This window comes from Petaurus breviceps, unplaced genomic scaffold (genome assembly GCF_028583685.1).
Source record: "Petaurus breviceps papuanus isolate PSGF00001 unplaced genomic scaffold, PetGlider_PUasm1.0 90604, whole genome shotgun sequence".
NCBI lineage: Eukaryota > Metazoa > Chordata > Mammalia > Diprotodontia > Petauridae > Petaurus > Petaurus breviceps.
The window spans coordinates 1,653,525-1,676,157 of NW_027187285.1; the positions used below are offsets into that span (position 1 = coordinate 1,653,525).

Sequence of the window (22,633 nt, forward strand, 5' to 3'; positions counted from 1 at the left end):
ATCCGACCCTTCCCACAGTCAGTCACGGCCCAGAAGGTGTTTTCTCCTCATCCCACGATTGGAGCGCCTCGATAAAGCCCGCCTCCTGGAAGACAGTCTAACCAATACCTGGGAGGCTGTGGGGGCGGGGCCTGTTAGGGGGCGGGGCCCTGCTTCCCTAGAGCAGCCTCCTCCTCTCCTGGGCCTGGGGGGGCGGGGCGGGGCGGGGCTGGGGGGGGGGAGCGCGGGCTCATTCCGCGCGGGTTTTGCACCCGCTCTGTCTGCACAGTCCCAGCCTGGCTAGCTCGGTTTAACTTGTCAGAATTAACTGCCGGAGCTGTGCGCCCTTAAATCATGAAGCCTCCCAGGTAAGAGTTGTTCCCCTTGATGCCCTTCGCCGCCAGCGAATTTTCATTTCACTCCTGCGCTCTGCGCGGAAAGTGAAACTACTCTTCCCTAAGGCTGTTTTGACACTGACATAATTTGTCACCACGCGCATACGTCCAATTAAAATGTTTCCAAGGCTCCCTCCCTTCGGGGCTTTTACTTTGCAGTCACTTGGAGTTTTTCCCTGGGACGACCTTCCAGACTTCTCATTTCTGGTGCAATTTGGGCTAGTCGTGCCATGACGTGAAGTTGTGATGCGATTCTCCTACTTCCTGGTGTTTACAGCTGTGACCTGGAGGCCCCCAGCTAAGAGGCGCCCCGCTGAGAGGCCCCCCGCTGGGAGGCCCCTTGCTGGGAGCACCGCTGTTCAGAGTCTCTTTTATTTCTCCCCAGGTTACTTTCTTCCCTAGTACAGAATGAGGTCTCTTTTACAGTATTTCCCAGTTCCTGCATCATCCTAGAAAGAGAGGCTGTGCGATGCAATGGGGGAAATGCTGTCAGGAAAACCTGGGTCCATAGACTTAGTGCTGGAAGCATCTATTACTTGTGTTAAATCGAAGCCCCTCATTTTACAGATGATGCCCAAAGAGGTGATGGGACTTGTCCAAGTTAGCTCAGTAGTACAGAGTGGCAGAGCTGGAATTCGAGCCCCAGGTCTCAAACTCAACATAAATCCCATCCTCTTTCCGCTGTCCAACCTAAATCAGCAAATAGATGACACAGGATTGAGCCGGAAGACCCAGGTTCAAATCCAGTCTCAGACTCTTAATAGCTGTGTGACCTTGGACAAGTCACTCAACGCTGTTTGCCTCAGTTTCCTCATCTGTAAAATGAGCCGGAGGAGAAAGGTATTATAGTATCTTTGCCAAGCAAACCCCAAATGGGGTCATGGAAGAGTCAGACACAACTGAAACGACTTAAACACAAATCAAGTTAATTTTCTCAGTAAAATGAGTGTTCAATTACGCAATCTCCAGTAATTTTAAATTATATGATTTTGTGATACACTATACTTAGTCCTGCCTCTGTTCATTAATGTGTAACTTCCCCCTTTCCCAATTATATCCTACTTTTAAGTCTTCTCTAATTTCATGAAACCTTCCTGACCACTCAGACTCCCAGTGAATTTGCAGGTTGTACCTTATCACTTAGCACTTAATTATTTAATGATTCCTCTACTAAAGCTAGGGATGCACTGATAAATAACAAAGGACTCTACACCAAAAAATGCACACACAAGACACGCTTTTAATTAAGCCTGTGTTATTAACATTTCCTCTATCACTTAAGTCTAGGCAATCACCAAAAATAACTCAAACTCCTATATGTAGATGTGTCATTTTCCAGGTGTAAATGCTCACACCGAAAATTTGTCTACTCCAGCACACCCCTGACAAAAAGCCTGCTCTAGTGGGGTGGTCACTTAAGACTTCTTGATGTTACAGATTGGGACAAACTCTGAGAAATTCTGCCAGATGGAAAGTCTTTTATATAGATCCCATATTGATTCTTGTCTGAGGTTAGCCTAAATTAGGGTGGAGATGTATCTTGCCAGAAGGTTGGCTGCCAGGTGATGAATTTTTTACCCCTGTAACTCAAAAAAATCTTTTAACATGTGAATTAATTGCATGAGGGAAGGAATATCCATGCTAATGAAATCATGAAACTTGGAAGTATTTGCCATCTGTACTGTTGTTTCATAAGGCTTGTAAACTTATTGAGCAGAGAACATGCCTTTTATTTCTCTTGTATTCCCTAAACTAGGCCACAGAGCTCTTAGTAGATGCTTGGCAAATACTTGTTGGTTGGTTGATTTATTTTCCTTTGTTTCATTTATGTTGATTCAGTCGTCTCCATCATTTTGTCTATATAGACATAGGCCATTTGCTTAATGAGAAATAGAGAACAGACCATGAGTCTTCATACACAATTTGTTATTAAACAGAAATGGGATGCTTATGAGAGGAAGAGTATTTGTATAATCTCACCTTTTCCTCTTTCAGGCAATAGATAATATCTCAGTAGCTTGAAAAAAATGAATTAACCTAATTAAACCATTTATTCTTCCATGGGTACTCTCATATGTGTATATGTATATATATACGTATATGTGTATATATATATGTATATATAATTTTTTAATAAGGAAAAATAGGGATATTCATGGCACAGTAGAAGGAACATTGAATTCGGAGTCAGAGGACCTTCTGAGTGATCTTGTTGTCATTTACTTTTAGGTTTGTATCCTCGTCTGTAAAAAAGAGGAGTTTGAATTAGATGACCACTAAGGTCCCTTCCAGATCTAGATGTATTGTTCCTGTGATGGAGGACAATTAGAGGGATACTGTTTATTGCTGTTGTATGATTTTAAAGGAGAAATATATACAGAAAAGTGTTCTGTGGTAAAGGCCACCAATAAAGAAAGTATTAAAGAAGAAACCAGTTAATTTGAGTTTTAAGTCCAAAGTCAAGAAAAAGAAAATGTTTCAGACCAAAACTTTACAAGTTATAGAAACATTTTTTTTAAGTGAGTTGGAGGGGTGGCCATGTGGCTCAGTGAGTAAGAGCACTGGCCCCAGAGTAGGAATGACCTGGGGATCGAATCTGGGTTCTGATACTTAGCACCACACCCAGAAATAACTGGCCGTGTAGCCTTGAGCAAGTTACTTAACCCCAATTGCTTTAAAAAAAAAAGTGAGTTGGGATGAAATTAAAAATCTTCTTAATCTTTGTCAGAGTATGCTATCAATTAGATGGGAGGGATAATTGGGATATGAATAACTCTTTTAGAAAGAAATGAAGCAAACTTCACATTTTCATTTATTACTTAAAGCATTTGACTACATGTGACACTTTTTAGGAAAGTGGATTAAATTGTAATTTATGTACCTTTAAAGTTCTACTTTCTTACCATTTAGTTAAATCTGTGTATCCCCATTGTTCAACTTTGGGGTGTTGAAGCATCAAAATGAATCCTGTCTTGACCATTGTCTGTCTTTGCTCATTTATCATGATTCACTGCTGCAAACAGGCTTAAAACACTTTCCTCCAATTTTGCCAGTTCATTTTGAAGTACTCTGGGTGCCAAACTAATTTTGTTATTTAGTTTAATCAACAAGGTGATTAAACTAGGTGATTCCCAGATCTTTATTATTCTCCACATATGGCCTCTTTGAATTTGGAATTTGAATGTGAATTTGGAAGAAATGTTTTCTTAAGGCATGCAGACTTTTGGAAGTGTGGTATTTTCAACAAATGCCTTTAGACTTTGAAAGGTAGAACAGGCCTCAACACTCTTTTAAGTCAGATATATCTTCCCCTTTGCATGCAGGAAGGATGTAGTCTATTTGCCTTTCCTCTTATGAAAGTATACTGCTCTTTCTTCTCTTACCAATACCCTTACTTCCAACTGGGATTCTACCAAACAATGAAAAATATACCAGGGCATTTTAAAGCCAGCTGACTGCTTAAGTCAGTCTTCTTCTTCTTCCTTCCTTTTTTTTTTTTTTTGGCTTTTTGGAGGGCAATTGGGGTTAAGTGACTTGCCCAAGGTCACACAGCTAGTTTTTGTGTTAAGTGTCTGAGGTGGAATTTGAACTCAGGTACTCATGACTCCAGGGCCAGTACTCTATTCACTGCACCACCTAGCCACCCCATAAGTCAGTCTTCTTTGTTACCTTCCATTCATTTAAATAAATCAATTTTTTTTCTCTATGTAACCTGCAGAAAGTAATATTTAATACTACCAAGTTATTGTGCTACTACCCAAGGAACATGCCATTTAACACTTATATTTTCCTATCAAATGCTATAGAACTGTTTCAGTCTCATCATCTACAAAAAAAAATTGTCATTATTTTTTCTAGAACATCACCTCATGTGTAATGTTGCATATACTGTTAGACATGTTCATGTGTTAGATGTGTGTGTGTGTGTGTGTGTGTGTGTGTAATCTTTGTTACTAGGGAAGACTCACTGGGGAAGGGAGGGAAATAGAGGTATATTCAGAAAATTTATATATTTTAAAAGCAAAAGACACTGGTAAAACTTTTTTCTTTTAAATAGTATTTTATTTTTTTCCAATTACGTGTAAAGACAGTTTTTAACATTCTTTTTTTAAAATACAATTTTGGGTTCCAGATTTTCTCCTTCCCCTCCCTCCTCTATAAGATGGTAAGCAATTTGACATAAGTTATATATGTGCAATCATGTAAAACATTTCCATATTATTCATGTTGTGAAAGAAAAAAGAGCAGAAGGGGGAAAAAACACACAAAAAAGTGAAGAAAGTGAAAATAGTATGCTTCAATCTGCATTCAGACTCCAGCAGTTCTTTCTCCATATATGGTGAGCATTTTCCATAATGTGTCTTTTGGAATTGTCTTGGTTACTTTTATTGTTGAGAAGAGGTTGGTCATAGTTGATCATCGAACAATGTTGCTGTTACCAGTAAAACTTTACAAAAAAACAGTCTTTAGGTTTAGTAATATGGTTACATGTTCCAAAGCATTGTGTCCCACTCTCGGTTAGGAACATCAGTGGGTAGGGAGAAAGGGGAGGACTCAGTTATTAGATGGAGTCCACAAATCCATATGTACACTAAGTATTGTTATCTTGATCTTTATTTTGCACTAGATTAAGAGAGTTAACCATGGTTTCTCAGGTAGTGTCAGGTGTAATTTAAACAGAAATCTTCCTGACTTTGAGGTCAACATTTCATCCACTATGATTTATTGCCTTTCAAATATATACAGAAGAGAATGAGATGACTAAAGTAAAATTTCATTTAAAAGTTACTGAATTCATAGTAGTTTTTTCTCATGAAATATTTTCTTAATCAACAGCAGCAAATAGCATGTAGGAGTCCATCATGTTTTTAATGTTTAAAAGATGCTCTTCCATTCCCTAATTAATAAATGGTCAAAGGAGATGAATAAGCAATTCTCAAAGAAAGATATCTGAGCTATCAACAGCCATGTGGAAAAACAAACCCCTCCAAATCACTAATATTTAGAGAACTGCAACTCTGAGGTCCCACCTTTTCCAATCCATCAGATTGTCAAAATTAGAGAAGTAATATGACAGTTGTTATAGGGGCTGTGTGACAAATAGGCATATTCTTGAATTGTTCACAGACAGTCGTTTTGGAAAGCAATTTGGAACTATGCCTCACAAGTCACTCATCTATGCATAGTTTCTATACTTTGACTACATCATTACCAGGAGTATTCCCCAAAAAGATGAAAGAAAAATGAAAAGGTCCTATATGGACAAAATATTTGTAGCAGCTCTCTTTGAGGTGGCAAAGTACTGAAAACTAAAAGTGCTTATTAAGAAATGACTGAACAAAATATGAGCATATGGTTTATGAGTTTATCATGGTGTAATAGGTTCAGGGAATTTGTTTTGCCTGATAGCATATTTGTTACAAATTTTTTGTTTTTTTCTTTTCTTTTAAATTGGTAGTGGCTGGGGTAAGGGAAAATACATGCTTGTTAATTTTAAAATGAAAGAAAAACAGTCCTTCATACTCAAAAAGGTTGGAAACTATTGCCGTAAGAGATTTGAAGTGTTTGCCATCAGTTCATTAGCCTAATGTACTGTATCACATGTACGTAACAAGATGCTAGTTGGGGCAGAACAAAATGTGTGAGAATGGATAAGCTTCAAATTTATCTTGTGTGTTGTTACCAGGTTTCTTGAGATCAAGATGGTAACAGTATGGCTGTGCATGCCACAGAGCCCTTTGGGGTTGAGGGTTCTGGCAATGAATAGGCTAACTTATAATGAGAGGACTTTTGTGTCTCCATCTGGTAATTTTCTAGTGTCAGTTTATGTCCTTAAACTAGTCTATTTATTCTTGGTAAAAAAAAATGAAGACTAGAACAGAATGTCCTTTAAAAATGTATCTCATTAATAGTCTCACTAATATATTACTATATTATTTTACTTAATTTGACAAATGAACAATTGGTTCCCATGGATCTTAAACATTGACCACATTACTATCTCCCTTGTAGCAAAGAAAAAATAATGATTACTATATAGAAATTTAAAAAGTTAACTATCTCAGGTGGTGTAATTATCAGCATACTGCTTTTAGGTCAGTGGAGTTTTTACAGATTTATTAAAGTACCTTTGTAATGTAATATATTTGCTATTGCGCTTGAGTATTCTTGTCAGCAGCATGGTTTAAGCAGAGAGGAAAAAGGAGTTCCATTTAAATTTTTTCTCTAAGACTGGTACACAAAGAAATAACATTTGTACCTTTTAAAAAGTGATTATTAGTGGTATTCATTTATAAAGACATTCTCTTAGAATGAATGTGTTCTTCAGTAAACCTTTATAGTTGGGAGTTTTGTTTTTGTTTCTGGGTTTGTTTTTTTTTTTTGGGGGGGGAGTTCTTTTTAATCCAGCTGTTCATTCTTTAGTTAGAAGTTCCAGTTTATTCTGATGACTATTTGCACTTGAAGATGGAAAAGAAGGAACCTTGACAATAAAACATTTCTAGCTCACCACAGGAAATATGCATTTAGGATCCATATAAAGAAAAGAAAGTGATTGAGGTCTGATGGGAAAAGTTTAACAGCTGTAGAATTGATACAGCCTTAGCTAGTTTCTAGTCATGAGCTCATGTAAAAGCCAGAAGGAGCAGGTGTTAAGATAACTCTGCAATGTTTGTTTCCTTTCAATGAGTTTTTTAACCCAATAGCTCATTAGTTGGTCTTCGGTAAGTATAAGAAATATAGTCTGCACTTCAGTGTGCATGTGTATTGGGGTGGGGGTGGACAGGAAGATTGGGGGAGGGTTAAGGTAAGGGATGAGATGAGTTCTCTGCATGGGAGTCCAGTTGTTTGCCCTTTGTTCTCTGAGAGAATCAGGAGTGTGATGGCTTGACTCCTAAGTGAATTGGATTTTTAAGTGATGCAGAGCTGTGCAAAGTCACCAGCCTCACTCCCTCCTCCAGTCTCCAGAGTCTAGTGGATCAAGATGATTGGTGATGGCCCGGGATGCAGAAGGAGACGTGGCCTTTTGAAGCTCAGGTCTTTGCCTGGTCTCTGTCAGATGAAACGCCCATTCAGTAATTAAAGGTTAGGTGAAAATTGAGGCAAAAGATGGCCTCCTTCGCCTTCACAAAGAATCAGTCTGGGAGGGGAAACCCTTCCAGTTTCTGGCCAGAACAGTAGAGAATGGGTGGATTTGAAACATCAAATTTTTAATCTTAGAGTGTGATGAAAGGGGATGAAGAATACTTGTTCAGGATTTGAATCCTAACTCTGTCATTTAGTAGCAGTGTAATTACTAAAATTGTTCCTTTAACAGAACTGGGATAATACTACTTAGCAATGCATACTTCATAGGGAACTTGTGAGGATCAAATTAGAGCTAATGTCACCCTAGAATGTGTTATAAACATCTGTGGTCATTAGATGGGGAGCGAACCTCGGAGTGGAGAAGACCCAGATCCTTGTATTAATTACCTCTGCCACATACTAGCTATTTAAGCCTGGGCATGTCACTGAGCTTCTCAGTGCCCCAGGAAGCCCTTTTGGATTATCCGTTGTAGAAGGGTTTCTGGTCTGCCTTGGTAGAAGGGGATTTCTCTTTGGGAGCTGTCTGCACCAAGGAAATCACAGCTCCAAAAAGGGGGTGGGGGGGAATAGCTTAATGATTAGGCTTCATCGGTACATAATAATTAAATGGAAGAATCTCTGATTTCTGAATAATCCAGACTCATAATGCCTTTGTGAGGTATACACAGTATACCTGTTTCATAAATTATCAAATAGGAGTTTATTATCAATGATTTTTAAAACACTATTAACCTTGAGATGTTCCTTTGAAAAGATAAAAATTCGAAAGACTTGTTATAATGGAATCATTTACTTATAATCAAAAGAAGACTTTTTTTTTTTAACCAGCTGGCCTCCTTTTTTTTGGAGGGCAATTGGGGTTAAGTAACTTGCCCAAGGTCACAGGGCTAGTTTTTTTTGTTAAGTATCTGAGTTTGGATTTGAACTCAGGTCCTTTCTGACTCCAGGGCCGGTGTTCTATTCACTGCGCCACCCAGCTGGCCTTCTTTTTACCTTTGTGTGACTGACTTTAGAGGTGCCATTGACCATTCTTTGTCTTTTTTTTTTTCTTTTACGCCCTAATCCTAGTATAAAACAAACAGGTGTCGGGGCGTACAGGTAAGTTAGAACGACCTAGAACTTGTAACTCTTTTTTTTTAAAGCAATTGCTTAGGGGCAGCCAGGTTCGCTGAGCCACCAGGCCACCCCTAACCAACTGGGGTTAAGCAACTTGCTCAAGGTTACACGGCCAGGTGTTTCTGGGTGGGTGCTAAGTGTCTGAGCCCGGATTTGATTCCCCAGGTCTTCCCGACACTGGGGCCAGTGCTCTTACTCGCTGTGCTACCTGGCCGCCCCAACACCTGTTTGTTTTATACTAGGGTTAGAATTTTAGCAGCAGCCCTGTTTGTTTTTTTTTCTTTTTTTAAGCAAACAGATGTTTATCACCCAGACACTTGATGTGTTCAAAGGACCTTATATGAAAAATTTGCAACTTGTTTTTTAGGGGGACCAAATTTGTGGACGTTGACTAAATTAAATTAGAACGACCTAGAACTTGTATCTCTCTTTTTTTTTTTAAGGCAGTTGGGGTTAAGTAACTTGTGCAAGGTTACACGGCCTGTTATTTCTGGGTGTGGTGCTAAGTATCTGAGCCCGGATTTGATCCCAGGTTATCCTGACTCTGGGCCCAATGCTCTTACTCACTGAGCCACCTGGCTGCCCCACTTACTTGTATCTCTTTAGCTTTGGAAGCAAGGAACACTTAATTTCTACATCTAGGTTCAAACTAGCTCCGTACTTTGATACTAGTATTTTCCCAAGCAAAGTGGGATTTAACCATCCCCAACACAGGGCTGCTGCTGCTAAAATTCTAACTCTGATTGGCTTGCTGTGGAATCAATAGGCCCCAAGCTGTATCTTGTTCAGCACTACATCAGTCTTGCTGCTGGTCTTAAGTCCCCAATAGAAATGTGCTAGTGTTTCAAGCTAATCAGTCTGTAATCAGGAATTCTTAAGTTCCATTCTATTTTACCTGCGTTTTATTAAGATTAAAGGAGTGGTAGTATGAAAATTGTGGGGTAACGGGTTCAGAGCTAGAAGGCACCTTGGAGTTCATTTAGTCCAAGGCCCTTATTTTGCAGCAGGTCCTGAGAAGAGGATAAGTGAATCATCCAAAGTCATGCAGGAACCAGATACAGAGCTGGCAGAGTATCACGGAACTCCCGCCAAGCAGCTCCAAGTTTATGATGTTTTTTTCGCTTTATCACACTGCTTCAGTTTATCAGGAAGCATTTATTAAGCCAAGCCCTATGTTAGGTACCAGGATACAATGACAAAAATGAAACAGCTCCTGCACTCTAGGAGCTTACATTGTTTTGGGGGAAATGTATTGCATTTTAAAGTGTGGCAGTCCCTCTGGCTTCATTCCTCCTAATTCACCCTTGCAGTTTGGGGTGGCTACTACAATCATTTTACCCAGGGCTGTAGGGGTGACCCAGATGGGCCATTCTTGAGTCCTACCATCTATGAGCCCTAACTGTGCTTTCCATCAGCCAACCTTAATTTGCTTCTAGGCAGGGTGTTCACTGAGCATTTACAGCAGGAACAGTTGTCACAGAAACATCCCCAGAATTATGGAGACTCATACTGCCCTTATAAAATGGCCCTGGAGAGAACTGGCTCAAGCAAAAAGCATATGTATGGCCAAAGGGCAAAGTTACAGCTCTTGGTTATTGGGAATGTGGGGAAAATGATTCACTACAAAAATCACACTGCTTAAACCCAGCCTTACCTGATTGAAAGTTGGCCATATCCAGGATGTCTCTTGACTCCAGTAACTCTCTGGCAATGCTGGAGATAGCTACAAGGTTTTTGGGTTCCCTCGGATCCTAAATGCACCAAAAACATTCTTGTTTTGGGTTACTTTATCCAGGACTTCTGATGATCCACCCAAGCTTGAGTTTTAGGTTGTCTTATGTTTCAGTCAGATCGTCCCCTGGGCAAAATTGCTTTCCTGTGTAGTTGTGAGGGGACCCTTGTCTAAATCCTCTGTAAGTAAACCTTCAGGAGCTGGACTCAAGGGAGCCACACTCCTTTTTGGCAAGCTCTCTTAATGACCTCATAGATTTCTTTCTAAAACTGTTTCAGATTTGGGGTCTGTTCTCACAAACAACAGGAGTCATACTCCCCTCACCCCCCATGGAGTGCTTATCTAGTCTGTTTCATTTTACACACAAGGAAACTGAGCTCCAGAAAGTAAAATGACTTGCCCAAAGTCACCCAGATATTAGAGAGAAGAGTTGGGATTTGAACCCAAATTCTTTTATCCCAAATCCTGTGCTCTGGATGCTGCTTCTTCCACCTTTATTTCCAGTTAACTTACCAAAAGGAATGCTGAGAAAAGTGCAACCTTGTTATAAAACATTTCTCTTATTCTAGGAGGAAATTGCCTGCATTATGACTGTATGTCTGAAGTATTGGAATTCCCTGAAACTATAAGATGGAATTCTCTGAAAGGGCCATGTCCCTGGGGGTCAAGAACCAATTATCAAATGACTCATCAGCTTGTGAATCTAGGGAAGTTGGTGATTCCAGTAGCTGGGTCAGGCAAAGGTTTGAAATATAAATTAGACCACATGGATGTCAGTCTTTGCAATTCTGCAAATGAATTGAGAATTAATGAACACTGGAAGCACCTCTGGCCAGCAGCTATAACATAGTGGAGGTGTAGCAAAGGGAGCTAATTTTAAAATTAGAAAGGAAAGGCAACTATTTTGAACTCTGAAGAGACAGCTATGTGTAGAGAATGGTCTTCTGGGCTTTAAAATAAGGTCAACCAGATATCTAAAGCCACATGAACTGATACTAGGTTAGTTAGTTCAAGCAGTTGGTTAGAGATTTAAGGGAAGGGAAGAATCAGTCTGGTTTATACTTAAGTATGTTAGACTAAGCCCCAAAGCTGGATTGGAGAATGAGAAGAATTGCCTAGCAAAGACAGATCTAGGAGTAGTAAAAGTAGCTAGCAAGATGTAGGTGGATGAGTATAAAATGCAGGAGAGTGCAAGGGTAGACACATTTAAAATATTTAAAAAATATATTTTAATCCCAGAAAATTGCATTTTCTACGGCAAGGAGGTTGTATGTACTATTGTGAAGTCTTCAAAGGCTCCAGTTCATGGTAACCCTCTTGGGATACAATTTTCAAACTTTGCTTTAGGCATTGAGATATCTCTTTGCTGTTCCTAAGCTGAAGATTTTCATTATGCCTTTGTAATTCAGTGATTCTATACTTCATTATTTTGTTTTATTTTGCTTTCCCACTTAATTCCTTAGGAAAGCTTTTTAACCCAGCTGAGTGTCATTTAAATTAAAGGGGAAAGAGGTTTGCTGACATCTGGCCCAGAGGGTCAGAGGGAACATTGACATTCTCTTAGTTATCTCCAAGGGGGTGTTTCTTCTCACACCTCACCATTCCATCTCATCTCCAAACTCAACATTGCAATCTCCTACCTCAATGCATTCACGTAAGCTATGTGTGCCCTTTGCCAAGATTACACTTCTTCCCTCATTACCATCTTTCATAATCTCTATTTTGAGTCAAGGCTTAACTCAGGTGCAGCTATCTTTCATAAACTTCCCTAATCCCTCCAGTTTTTCTTAGTGTTCCCTCTCTCTTCAAATTACCTTCTACTTACTTTTCTCTATACTTGTTGTATTTTACTCAGTATGGTACAAGTGCCTTAAAGTGACTAACTGCTTCATTTTTTGTCTTGTACCTTGTTTATACATGCTAGATTATAGATCTTTGATCTAATCAATGACATATTATAATATATTCGTGCATAATATATTCGTGCCTCCTCATCCTGTGTGATTCTTGTCCGTATCCTCCCATAAGTTTGCTGCAGGGGATCCACCTGGTTTGTTGGGGGTCTTTCTTGATTTCTTCTGTCATCAAGAGGATACCCAGTGGATCATTTGGACTATCCATCTGTTATCTCTCTGGCCACGTGACCAACCCATCTTCTATTTGATCACAAATTTCCCAGATAACACCTTTTACTCAGATTCATCTCCACAGTTCTTTATTGTATACTGCAGACCTCTCATAACCACCATACCCCTCTCCATTGCCTTCTATGTGTTACTTATTTTAAGTTCTTCAGAGATTATAGAGTTGCATAACTGGAATAATATTGAATATTGGTATTAGAAAGATGAGCCTTTATTTCTGAGAGAAGTTTGAGATCACTAATAGAGATTTTGAGATCACTAACAGAGATTTTGGGATCACTAACACAGCTTTGCAATTTCCTAAAGGCAGTCCAGACCATGCTACTGCCATTATAATTCTAGGTCCAACTAGTCCTTTTGTACCTCAAGTCATTCATACATACATATGTATTTGTGTGTGTGTTTGCATATAGACATATACACATCCAGACCTATGATTTCATTGGTATACAGAGTTCCCCAGCGAGAAAATTCTATCTGCTGAGGCAGATCAGCAACTGTTCTGCAACTTATAGTCTTGAAGGATTGACTGGAGCACTTAGGTTAAATGACTTGTCCAGCATCGAGAAATTGGTATGTGTCAGAAGTAAGGATTTGTACCCAGGTTTTTGTGACTCTTAAATTGGATTTTCTATCCACTATATCACACAGCTTCTGACAAACATAGATATTGTCCATCTAACACCCTCTAACACACTCATAATCTAGGCAATTGATGTTTTTCATCCATTTGGTTGTTCTTATATGGATAGTTAGGCCAAACTCTTTAGAGTAATTATTGATTGCTTCAAGGAGGCTTTTGAATATACATATATGTGTGTGTGTGTGTATATATATATATATACACACACACACATATGTATATGATAAGTAAATATTTATTGAATCAAATCAATATTTTCTGTACCTACTTCTGAGCACCACCAGCCTCAATGTGCTAGAATTTAGCAGGAATGGACACAATTCAAGTGCATTCAACTATAAGCATTTAGGGAAATCCACCCAGCTCACCACATTTCCCAAGGCTGCATTCCTGTTCCAGTTTTCTGACTTTTCTTTCCTTCAAGCCAATGTGCTCTGCAAGAGAGAGAAGCCTTAGAAATAGTTACAAAAATTTCTCCTCCACAGGTGGGTTGTTTTGCCTTTCTGATATCATGGTAATTCTTACCATTTTATTGCTTTGTATTATGGTTTTGATAACTGAATCTTTGCTGTATCGTGCTAGAATCTAGACCTCCAAGCCATTCCCCAACCATCTCCACATCATAAGACCACCCACCCCCACATGTCATCTTCCTCCATTATAATGTAAGCTCCTCGATGGTAGAGACTTTCTTGCTTGCTTGTATTTATAGCTTTAGCACTTAGTATGGAGACTGGTACTTACTGAGCACTTGCAAGTGCTTATCTATCTATTGTCTATCATTATATTGCTTTGTATTGTTATGTATATACATAGTTGTAATTAACAGTATATATTAAGAGTATGTTGGGGCGGCCAGGTGGCTCAGTGAGTAAGAGCTCCAGCCCTGGAGTCGGGAGGACCCTGGATCGGTTCCGGCCTCAGATACTTAACACCCACAAAAAAATAACTGGCTATGTAACCTTGGGCAAGTTACTTAACCCCAGTTGCTTTAAAATAAAAAGTATGTGTATATATCTTCTCATTTATACTGTAAGCTTCTTGAGTACAACAACCTTGTATATTTCTTTCTAATATCTACCATCATTAGCCTGGTATCAGACATATGTCAGACACTCAAACATTTTTTGATTAATTGACCTTCTGAAAAAATTCCAATAAAATATACTTGTTCTGCTGAGGGGAATACCTAAGACCACTCTGAATCAGGTATTTTTATATCAGAAAATTATGGTTTTTGTTAAATTTAGAAAGACAAGGAGTGGCTAGGTGGCACAGTGAATGGAGCACAGGCCCTGGAGTCAGGAGGACCTGAGTTTAAATCCGGCCTCAGATACTTAACACATACTAGCCACATGACCTTGGGCAAGTCACGTAACCCCAATTGCCCTGCCTTCCCCCCTCCAAAAGCAAAAAAAAAAATAAATTTAAAAGACATTTTGAAAGTGATAGGAAATGAAGTAAGTGAAAGTTGTATTTAGTTTGAAAGATTTTTATGGGATGTACTAGGTAGAAGTGATTCAGAATTCTTGAATTTTAGATTAATGAGAACAAGTATAAATTAGGCAAGCATGAAAGTGGAGTTAAGAATAGCTTGGCTCAGAATAGATCTTGTGATTGTCAACAAGTGTGTTTATATATCTTTATATGTCTGCTCCTGATTTCCTCCTGTTTTTGTTTCTCTCTTCATTGTGTAAAAAAGACTTGATTCTTTGGGGCTTGCAGGAGCCAGAGGGATCAAAGAGAACTGTTTGACTTGGAAGGTATGACATGCTTGGGAGTAGCAGGTGACCTTAAATTGTAGTTGGAAAGGGGTGAGGGCATCTAAAAAGTTCCACAGCTGAAAATCTAGTAGAAATAAGGACAACTTTGAGTAATAATTTTAGCAAAATAAACATTTGATAATATTGCTACCAAATATCTACTAGCTACTAAAATTCACATGTCAGTTCTGTAAATTTGATTAAGGGTGGTAAATATTTTCTATGTTGCTAATCTTTTCTGGTCTTTGTGTGTTGTTGAGGAAGATACTAGTCTTAAATTAATTGATTAATTAACATCTGGAGGACCTCGACATCCTATAGGAGGAAATCTTTCATTTGAACTCTGCAGGATTTTGCTTAAGACAGTGGTGAACTCCTTTGTAAGCAAAGGTCTTCCTGAGGATTATTGATGATTGAGGATTGTGGAACAAAGTTATCTCTTTGATCATGTTGTCAAAGAAGAAAATTAATACCATACCCTGCATTTTAGGTACAAGTCTGCCAGAAACAACCTTTATTAATTTAATATTATTCTAATTCCAGGCATTATTCAATTGTTTCAATAGCGTTCGACTCTCGGTGATACAATTTTGGTGTTTTCTTGGCAAAGATACTTAAGTGGTTTGCCATTTGCCATTTGCTTTTCCAGCTCATTTTCCAGATGAGGAACCAAGGTGAACAGGGCTAGTTGACTTGTCCAGGGTCACACAGCTAGTAAGTGTCTGAAGCAGGATTTGAAATCATGAAGATGAGTCTTGCTGATTCCAAGTCCAGTGCTCTATCTCCTGTGCCACCTAGCTTAGAAAGAGAGAAATGTCCAAACTGACATACTGTCTTCCACCTCCTTCCTCCATGCCCTTGGACATCTCTATCTATGCCCCATCACAATTCTAAGGTAACATTTATAAGAATCTTCAACAAGGGAAAGATCATAATATTCAAATAAAATTTTAGGTTAATGTTAGAAAATAATAATCACCTTCTGTTCAACTAAAACCACTCAGTTCCTTCCTTGGTCACTGCTCTCAAGGATGGCTTCCTCAAAATAATCACTATCTCAATACTTTCTGAAATGAGATCAGTCCTAGCAACAGTCTCTTCATGGAATGGGGGAAGGTGATGATCTTAATGATGGAAGGAATATTATTTTTTCCTACTGTAGCCTTTGTTCTTGACATCTTCCACATTTTCCTAAAGGGAAAGAAGGTTAAGCTGGAAAAAACGTTTTTAAAATATTTTCAGTCAAACTAAAAGAGAGGCTTTTAAAATGCTTCTATATAACGTCTGTCAAAGAAACCTGTGTGATCTTTTATAGTCAGCTTACAGTAAACATAATTGGATTTTGCATTTTCTCTGCCTCTTAACCCTGAAGATATTGTCTGCTGCACAAAATAACTGTAAATGCCTGCTTGTTGTGCCCTGTGCCCTGTTTTCTGCCCTTCTTCTAAGTTAATCTTTAAGTAAGTGTTCTTTGGGAGATTCTGGAAGGTGGCAGAGTGAGAAGTCACAGAGGAGCTGAACAAGCTCTTCAGTTACATCTTCCCTCACCTCCCTGATAAGCAAAAAGGGGAAGGAACAAATTCCCCCAAGAGCCTCTGAAAAAATTGCCTCTCAGATAAGGAAAGGATGAGGAAATGAGCGAGCATTAGAAAGAGAAAAAAGGCCTTGTAGTATGATGGACAAATATTTCGGATTAAAAGATCCCAGGGAGAATTTAACAAAAGGAAAAAATAATAATTACTCCAATAGTTTCCACAGAAACAAAGCTGGAATTAGCACAAGACTTCAAACTTGGTTTAAAAAAAACACTTTAAAAGAAATGAAAGATTTTAGTAAGGGAAGATCTAATGGTTGTAATAAGAGGTTTTATATTAATAAAAACAAAACAAGACAAATCGACAGAGCCAACAACAAGGAGAAAAATAGAATCACCAGCAGGCTGTTGTTGTTCAGTCGTCATCAGTTATGTCCTATCCTTTAGGATTCTATTCAAGGTTTTCTTGGCAAAGATACTGGAATGGTTTGCAATTTCCTTCTCCAGCTCATTTCACCTATGTGGAACTGAGGCAAACAGGGTTAAGTGACTTGCCCAGCTAGTAAGTTTCTGAGGTCAGATTTGAACCCATGAAGATGAGTCTTCCTAATTCTAAGCCTAGTGTTCTATCCACTGTGCCACCTAGCTGCCTATTTACTGGCTGAGGGGCAACTTTGTGGTTTTTTTTTTTTTGGTCTTTTGCTTTTGGCATCTGCTTTAAATTTATTAAATTTTGCAGGAAACAGTTCTGAACAAAGTTGGTGACTTTGCCTTTTCCCATTTCTCATTTTTTGTCATTCAGAATAGCATATACATTGGTACTGGACCCGTAATTTCATTAAAATCTGGGTTTTTCCAACTGAGGAAACTCCTTAGCAATGTAGCTTTGACATCTTCTCTGTGCCTTTAAGCCTTAGAAGTTTCCTGGAGCAGTGAGGGGTTAATTGACACCTAGAAAAGGAAATGGCAAAGCATTTTTGCCAAGAAAACCCCAAGATGGGATCACAGAGAGTTGGACATGACTGAATTTGGGGATGGATAGCCAGGATGTCTCTGAGACAGGCTGGAACCCAGGTCTTCCAGGCTTAGAGTCTGGCCCTCTGTCCACTAGGACAAGCTGCTTGTCATGTATTTTCTGGTCCCTGTCCTAGAGTTGTCCTTTATTTAGTGTCTTCTTTGGCACTGCCTGTATCCCAGGTCATATGCCTTACTGGAACTATAACCATCTCATCCCTTTCTCTTTTGTGGATCTATAACTGTGGTCAGAAAATGTAAGGAACCATAGAGGAGGTGCTAGATGCTAGTCCCACAAAAGAGTAGGAAAATAAATGTCACCAACCAAATGGCAGTTTTGCCATAATAACAAGAACAGCATTTGCCATTTATATAACAGTGAAAGGCTTGCAGTTTGCTTTATACATATTACTTCATGTGGTCCTCAAACAACCCTATGAAGTAGGTACTTCATACAGGTATTATTATCTCCATTTCACAGATGGAAAACTGAGGTTTTTAGATATTAAGTGGCTTTCCCATGCTTACACAGCTAATTAATGTCAGGTAGGATTTGAACCTAAGCCTCTAGGTACATCAGTCTTTCCACTATATCATTCTACTCTGGGAATTTGTGATAATTAGGTTACATACACCAAGGTAAGTTTATATGAATAGTAAGGATAAAGCAGCCTAGAGAGACGTGGTATGTAGAGTTTATTGGTATTCTTTTTGAAAAAAACAAAAAAGAATGCACATTATCAGGGCCTATTTAGGGTCATTACTGAGATCATTGTTAAATGAGTTGGCAGACAAATGTTCATAAACATTGCCATGAGGGAGAGTTCTCTTAGGACCATCATTAGTATGTGACTAGTCAAAGGAGTTTGAGAGTATTTACAAATTTCATGTCCCTTCAGCAACTATACCTTGTGAGATCATTAATTATCAACACAAATAAGTCAGCACAAAACCCTGAACATTTTCTTTGCACTGTATATATTCCTTGGATTTCTCTCCAGTGCATCAAACTCATCTACCTATTTAAACCAGCAGAATTGAGGCGTGCAAATGGTTGAAACAAGAAATCATTGTCTCAACTATAGACAAAGCTGGATTTAGTAAAAGATTAGATACTATGTTAGATTTATTCTTCTACAAATAGATATGTTCTTTTTCTTCACAAAGGTATTCTACAGCTGAAATATGTCTTTTAAAAATCCTATTGTTTTGTTCAATGTCTATTCATATTACATATTTCCTTGAAATTGTATAGTGTTTCGGATTCCTAAAGTAAGCTTTCTTTGGCAAATTCTGTAAGCTTGGAATATTATGGACATAGAAATAATAGAACTTGATAACCAATTGGATAAAAGGAAAGGAAAGGGTAAATGATAACGCCAACATTTATAAGATGAATGGATGAATGTTGGCATCACTTTGAATAAATGAATGAGTGAAGCATGTATTAAGAGCTTACTGTGTGTGTAGCATTGTGCTAAACACCCAAGATACAAATAGAAAAATAAGACAGTCCCTGTTCTCAAGGAGCTCACATTCTAATGAAGAGACAACACATATGGACGGTTTCAGCTGCAATTTGAATGGGAAAGTCCCATGGTCCCTAGGGTGCAGTAGCAAAGCAGAGGTTAATGCCTCTTATTTCCTGTCAAATAGGAACAGTTTCTCATGCTGGACCATTTGGCATTGCCAAATTTTGGTGAAAAAAACCCTCATTCTTCTCTGTGGTTTCAATTGTTATATCTCTATGACCTGCAGAAGCAGTTGTCAGACTGCATCTTCCCAGGATGAAGGCTGAGAGCCCTGGGCTAGAAAGATTTCTGTCCTCAAGGCTTTTGGGTTCAAGATCCTGGGCTGTCTCCATCAGGCTCCAAGGGAAGATATGGTAGTAGAGGTAATGGTGGTATTCTGACTTAGCTGGCATTGCTACCTTCCTCTCCCTCAGGATGTCCTGCTGCTTCAGCTAGTCTGGCTACCCTGCCCTGTGTGTGGCAGCTGGTTGGCAGCCAGTGGAGACAGCTGGCCCCTTCTCCAAGAGAGTCTCTTCTCTGAATAATAGCTGTGAGGATGGGGCTGGAAGCAGGACCAATGGTCTGTGGCTCTCTAACTGTTGGTGACAACTGGTCAGTAGTTGCTTGCAGTCATAAAAAAAAGGGGGACTTTTTCTCCCCAGTGATTTCTCCCCTAAAATGGCTGCAGGTCTGGTGTTTCAGGTGAAGTTGGCACTACTATTCCCAAGGCTCTTGGGCTCAGGGTCCTGGGTTGTCTCCATTAGGGTCTAAGGGAAAATAACAATCAAGCTTGTAGTGGTTTAACTTGCCCTGTACGTACTACCTCCTCCTTCTCCCTCTGGGTGCCTTGATGCTCCAGCCAGACTGGTTTGTCTGCCCTGTGTGTGGTAGTTGGCTGGCACTTCAAAAACAGTAAAGTCGGTAGAGGGGGCATGTTTGGAGGGAAAGCTTGGATTTGAACATATTGAGTTTAAAATGCTGGTGAGACATTCAAGCAAAAATATTTTGCTAGCAGTTAGAAGTAACAGTTTGGAGCTTGTGAGAGGTCTGGGGGGAATATCAAGATTTGGTTGCCAACTTCATAAAGGTGCTATGGAAGAAAAAAGAAGAGGGCAGAACAGGAGGAAACAATCCTATTATAGATACCTAGCCTTGGGGCAGAATGTATCCTTTACTAAGTGATGTTTCAGGATTAATTTCCTGAAAGAATCCAAAGCCATACTCAGAACCATAGGATTTTAGAGCTGGAATGATTCCATTCACCTCAGGAGATAATTGGGGGGGGGGATTATTTATTTTGTTTTTAGTTTTCAACATTCATTTCCACAAGATTTTGAGTTACAAATTTTCTCCCCATCTCTCCCCCACCCACTACCCCAAGATGGCAAGCATACTGAATATCCCTTCCCCCATTCTGCCCTCCCCTATATCCCCCCTCATTCTCCTCTTACTTTCTTGCAGGGCAAGACCAGGAGATAATTTTAATTTCATTGGTATGCCAGTATGGACCTAGTGACCAACTATTTCTGCCATGTGACTAGCAGGTTGGCCACTTGGTTTTGAATCTTTTGACTGTAGTGGACCATTGAACAGATTAAAAATATAAAATGGTCCTCAGTCCTGGACAGCCCTGTACTATTTTTTTTAAGCAATTGGGGTTAGTAACTTGCTCAAGGTTACATGGCCAGTTATTTTGTGTGGGTGTTAAGTATCTGAGACCAGAACCGATCCCGGGGTCTCCTGACTCTGGGGCCAGTGCTCTTACTCACTGCACCACCTGCCCCCCCCTTTTTTTTAACCCTGTACTATTTCTAAGGTGAATATAGATAAAATAAGACATATGATCCTAAGATTCAAATAGAGGTTTTTTGGGGGGGAGGGGTGATTTTTTTTTTTACCATCTACACATGTCAATTTAATTGTTACTCCAAATGTTAGGTATCTGTCCAATAACTAATGAGTTAAAAAACTACTAGATGAGGTAATTACAACAACGCTGAACTTCTCCCAATAAAATGAAACAAAAAGGTAAAAAAGGTGCAGCTTAATGGAAAGATAGCTCACAAGGTGTCCTTAGGGAAGTGAATAATAAAATGGTATTGGTAAAGTTGGTTTCATCATTTGCCCAAAGGCAAAAAAAAATCCCATCCTTTCATGGGTCACTTGGTCATATCAACTTAAGTAATAAAAAAGACCACCATGAAGATAACTGTAGCATATGCAACAATATCTATTGAAAGGATGACAAAATAAAGAAATATTCTAAAAGAGCTTGGTAAGATCCTTCAACTTAGGTCAACATGAACCTAGAAATGTAGTGACTTCAATGTGAAAGTGAGCCCAGGAGAGGATAGTAGATAGCATAGTAGATAGGAGAGTGTTCTAATCCAAAACCATTTTTAAGTACCCACTGTATACAAAGACACTGAGCTAGGTGCTAGGAATGCAAAAATGAATGAAAAATAGTCCCTGACATGAAGCTTACATTCTCTTGGGAGCATTCAGCATATAAACAGATAAGTACAGACATAATCTCCCACCTCTCCAATAAAGGGAATGAGATAGATTTCCTTATCTCTTCTCTGGGGCCAGAATTGGATGGTATAATCATTCATTGTTTGGCTTCATTTTATTATTCATTTCAGTTATAAAATTATATATTTTTTTACAGATTCAGCAAAGTGATCTCCCTATATAATCATAAATTGATAGTTAGAAGGTATGAAGAACTGGGAACCAGAAAGAGTGAAAAAAGAAATAATGAGAACCAGAGAAGAGGGCAGAGGAAGGGAATCAAGAATTTTTTTAGTACAGTGTTTTTATGATTCTAAATAAGAAGAATGTGTATGTGTGTGTTGTGAGGTTTTATGGGAACGTTATAAAACTAAGCATATCAAATGGGTAAAGAGATGCTTACAAATAATAATGTTTCCAACCTATTTGTCTTTCTAGTTCTCCAAAGCAGAGTCAAAATTTTTAAGTTAAGACTATTTTTCTCACCTTTCACTAGTTAATTCACCTATTAGGTTCCTACAAGCTTCTAGTTTCTCCTAAACACACTAGTTTCATTCACTGCAACTAGATTTTGAGTATACTTGTTAGCAATCATGTTATTTCCAAAAAAAAGGTGGGGGGGAAACATCATAGACTCAGGCAAAAGCCAAGCTATTTGCAGACTTGTGAATTCCACAGAAGCGGCATAGGGCAATGAAAGAGGCTCTGGGTTTGGATTTAAAAGATCTGGGTTCAAGTTGCAGTTCTTCAGCCTGTGTGACATTGGTCAAGTCCCTTGACCTCTCTGAGTCTGTTTGCTCATATATGAAATAAAGAGGTTAGACTAGATAACCTCTGAGGCCCCTTCTAGCAGAGTGCTAGAATACTCGAAGGCCTCTTCAGTAAGATGCATAACCCATCCAAAAGTGGTCTACCTAGGAATCTACACAGGAAAAGCCAAGGAGATAAAGAGTGGATATTTTTCAGATTATGACATGTAGTTAGATAGGTAGCTCATTGAATTAGTCCAACTCTGCATACAAGCATTGCTGAAGGACAATGAGCTAGACTCAGTGGAATAAGGGCAGGAGAGTTGAATTATATATGGAAAATTGCACAGTGATTTCATAGAGTTCATGCTTTTCCTAGACACAGAAGCCAGTCTTTTAACACCAGCATTGTTCTGTGAAGTTGGATTGACTGAGGATCATGCCACACCATAA

At 39.0% G+C, this 22,633-nt stretch overlaps 1 protein-coding gene across 3 annotated transcripts in view; it reads left to right on the plus strand.

Moving 5' to 3' along the window:
• Positions 1–200: 200 nt before the first annotated feature.
• The window catches only part of NMNAT3 (nicotinamide nucleotide adenylyltransferase 3), a 148,904-nt gene continuing 126,471 nt past the window's right edge, over positions 201–22,633 (plus strand). For all 3 annotated transcript variants that reach the window (XM_069063868.1, XM_069063866.1, XM_069063871.1), the window contains exon 1: positions 201–347. The gene's annotated coding sequence lies outside the window, so the exon portion shown is untranslated. The remainder of the gene's footprint in view (positions 348–22,633) is intronic.